Source organism: Protobothrops mucrosquamatus, unplaced genomic scaffold, assembly GCF_001527695.2.
Source record: "Protobothrops mucrosquamatus isolate PMUCROS unplaced genomic scaffold, P.Mucros_1.0 scaffold212, whole genome shotgun sequence".
NCBI lineage: Eukaryota > Metazoa > Chordata > Lepidosauria > Squamata > Viperidae > Protobothrops > Protobothrops mucrosquamatus.
Genome location: NW_015386566.1, coordinates 1,239,315 through 1,243,754, shown reverse-complemented (window position 1 = coordinate 1,243,754; position 4,440 = coordinate 1,239,315).

The following is a 4,440-nucleotide window of genomic DNA, read 5'->3' as shown; positions in this document are numbered from 1 at the left end:
CTGGCATTGCACAGCATCAGCCGATGGTCCCGGGCCTGAGGATCTGAGGTCCCTGGAGGTCGAGTAGAGCCCTGAGGATCGGAGCATCCACAAGCTTGTAAGCAGCGTGTGCGTGCTCCCAAAACCCGATATGGTCCTCTGCTCCCGCCATATCTGCCCCTCCCACTGACCGTACCTATCACACCACCCTCCGCCAGCTGGACTCTAGAAGAAAATACATGGATTTTTAGGAATATAGAAACCATCTTTACACTAAATAAATTACACAGGAGTTGATTACCTAATCTACTTGTGACACAGAAGAGAAGTTTGTTTGTTTTAACCAATAAACCAGGTTTATTTGTCTGACTCTTGGCAACTTTACAGGCAAGTGTTCTCTATGCTACTCTGTCAAGCACAGCTTCTTTTAGTTGTTGCATGTTCAACTTTGTATCAGATTTGATGTTATCAGAAGACAGGTAGGAAAAGGTAAAAACTACCTTGAGATGAGCTTGACTCCTAGTGATCACATGGACATATCCCTGGAGTGGTCTTGGTAACAGTATATAAATAATTTGCCATTGTTTTCTTCTGGATTATTTTCCAGTCTAAGTCTCTTATTTCCCATACAGGTTCTAACTAGGTCTGACCTTGCTTAATTTTTCATGCTCAGTCACATAGGTGCTACCAGGTAGCTAACATCATACAAGAAAAAAGATTCAAAATGATCGTCAAAGTTGGTACACTGGGCCAAAACTAACATAATAAAATTCTATAGATATAAATATGTATTTTTTATAAAATAAAGATAATTGTTAAAATATTTAATCAAAATATTTAGGCATTGAATCATAGAGAGAAGTGATGAGAACTATTCTGAGAACATTTGGAGTTATCAATAACAAGTTACAGTAATGCCATTTTACGTTGCACTAGTAAAGGCATAGTGTTCCACACAGATGAAGTAAATGGGTTTCCCCCCCATTTTCTCTTTTAGTTGAGCTGTATTTGAGATATTGTGTCAAGGTCTGGACAGTACAATTTAAGAAGGATGCTGAAAACTGGAACAGATCCAGAGATGAGTGACCAGAATATCAAGGAGGAACAGGGACATATAGGCAGTATAAGGCAAATGCTGAGTAAATATTAGGAAAATGTTATAAAAATATAAATTGCTTAGTGATGGCAAATGTTTAATTAGGATTTAGATAATCATCTGTCAGAAATGTTATTATGACATTGAGGAAGAAATTGGATTAGTTCCCTGCATAGCCCTTTATGCATTCAGAGACAGAATTTGGTGAGTCAGTTCTCAGACTTAAAAATGTAGCAGGCTGCCAATGCCACGTACTCAGTTGTGCACTGCTTCCTCTCTCTGCTACCACAATACTTGTGAGGTCCAAGAAGCATGGGCAGCTCCACCTACCATTGTCTAGGCCAGGGGTAGGCAACCTTGGCTCTTTTATGACTCATGGACTTCAACTCCTAGAATTCCTGAGCCAGCCATTAATAGGATATTCCAGTGAGGTTTCCAGTTTGTAATGCTGCTAAAAAAACAAAATACAAATTAATTAGGCGGGCAAAAAGTAATGTTGCCCTTGAGCTGAATTCAGTGCAGACCTTACATGGATGCAGTGTAATCATTTTGCTTTCTTGGCAACCACATGGAGGCAATTTGCCATTGTCTTCTGCTGTTAGCTGGATATATATAAGTGCCAAATATTAGCTATGCTGGCTTTGGAGTGAGCCAGCACTAAACTTCAGCATATCTTCTTATATTCCTATTCTTTTTTCTCTTCACCAGCAGTCAGTCAGACAATATAATTCTGTCAGCCCTTAAAATTATTGTACTCGTCTCAGATGTCAGTTTCTGTTAGCCCTCAGTTGTTGACATTACATTGAAACTGAACTACATTGAGCATATTTGATGCATAGGATAACAAGATTGCATTAACTTCAGAAAAATTGAACAATTAACCTTAGTTTTTAAAAATCAAGAGTGACTTTTCAATCAATCAGAATAGAGCTGGAAGGAATCTTGGAGGTCTTCTAGTCCAACCCCCTGCTCAAGCAGGAGATCCTACACCCTTTCAGATAGGTGGCTGTCCAGTCTTTTCTTTAAAACCTCCAGTGATGAAGCACTCACAGCTTCTGAAGGCAAACTGTTGCACTGGTTAATTGTCTTCACTGTTAGGAAATTTCTCCTTAGTTCTAGGTTGCTTCTCTCCTTGATTAGTTTCCATCCATTGTTTCTTGTCTTGCCTTCTGGTGCTTTGGAAAATAAGTTGACCCCCTCTTCTTTGTGGCAGCCCCTCAAATACTGGAATACTGCTTTCATGCCACTCCTAGTTCTTCTTTTCTCTAGTCTGGTTATACCCAATTCCTGTAACCATTCTTCATATGATTTTGTCTCCAGGCCCTTAATCATCTTAGTTTTTCTTCTTTGCACTTTTTCCAAAGTTTCAACATCTTTTATGTAATGTGGTGACCAAATTCCAGGTGTGGTTTTACTAAGAATTTATAAAGCGGCACTAATACTTCACACGATTTTGATTCTTTGCCTCTATTTATACAACCAAGGATTGTATTAGCTTTTTTGGCTGCTGCCACACACTGCTGGCTCATGTTTAAGTGATTGTCCATTAGGACTCCAAGGTCCCTCTCACAGTTACTGTTTTTGAGCCAGAGTTTGCCTAATCTGTATTTTTACCTTTGGTTTTTACTGCCTAGGTGCAAAACTTTGCTTTTCTCCACATTAAATTTCATGTTGTTAGATAGGGCTCATTGTTCAAGTCTGCCAAGATCTTTTTGGATCCTGAGCTTGTGTTCTGGGGTGTTGGCTATTCCTGCCAGATTTGTGTCATCTGCAAATTTGATGAGTTCCCTTCTATTCCCTCATCTAAGTCATTTATGAAGATATTGAAGAATACTGGGCCTACTCGTACTCTTTTGGTATCCCACTGCTTACTCCCTCCTTCCATGTAGATGTAGGACTACTCATTAAGCACGGTTTATCATCTAGTTACAAATCCATCTGGTGGTGATGTTGTCTATCCCACCTTTTTTCTAGCTTACTAAGCAGCAGGTTGTGGTTTACTTTGTCAAATGCCTTGCTGAAGTTTAAATATACCATGTCCACAGCATTTCGCTGGTCTACTAATTTAGTCACTTTGTCAAAGAATGAAATAAGATTGGTTTGGCATGATCTGTTTTTTAACAAACCATGCTGGCTACTTAGTTTTAAAAATCAACATTTAGAAGGTGAGCTGATATTTCCTTTCTAAATTACTAAAGCTTGCCCCCCCAAAAAATATCAATTTTAACCCCCCAAAATGTAATCATTGCAATAATATGCTTAAAGTATCAAGAAGAAAAGTTGCAAGTTAAGAAATCAGCTGTTGCCTCTCCTGATGTTATGTTCACATTTTGATTATATAAATACCACATAAGAACCCTGGAAAAATCATCAGAACGTGCTCAGTTTCAATTACCATGAATAAAGAATCATAACTGGAGGTAAAAAATATTTATTTATTTATTTATTTATTTATTTATTTATTAAATTTATATACCGCCCTATCTCCCTTGTGGGACTCAGGGCGGTGAACAGGCGATACTAAAAACCACGAATAAATAAATAATTTCTGTTTTAAAATCGAATTGAATAATAGGCCTGTTCTAAAAACACACCCATACAAAACCCCCCACTGAAACACAATCCAAACTACGCCTGCTATCTTTACCACTACATTTTTATACTCTATTTCTTCCTCAAGGAAAGCTTCTAGGGCAACCCATTGGGTTCTTCTTTCAGTTTATCCTCACAATATCCCTGAAAGGCTGAGAGAAAATGAGTGGCCCAGTGTCATCCTGTGAAGTTCATCGCTGAATACATTTCAGCTCACTTAGAAACATGTTTACTCAGAAAATAAGTCCTCTTTTAATTAATAAAGTGTGCTCACTTATACATTTGTTTGGGATTCTGGCCTTAATTTTATGACAGAGTGTAAATGAAATGACCTTGGAAGGTGAATGTTCCAAAATGAAATAAAGCATTCTGGATAAGAGGGGTTAATAAAACATAGCTGTAGAAGACTTCTAAAAGTCAGCAGAGGGAGATGTTGACTTGATAGTAGTAGCACTATTAACACCCATGGCTTTGAAGTGTTCTTGTTTATTCTTTTGTGCCCTTTCCCCCCATCTTGCTTATCTTCATATCAGCCCTCAGTCGAATAAGAAGCTGAGTTAAAGCGAATGGCCCAAGGTCATTCATTGAGCTTTATAGCTGAGCAAATTTCAATCTAACCTACCCATTACACAACAGCCCTGATTCTTTTTGAATACAGAATGAATCATTTGTCCTCATGGACATGGCTATTGCTGGCAAAAAAAAAAAAAAAACATACCCACATTGGAGCTGATCGTATTAATGCTTAGCATAGGAAGGAATTACATTTACTG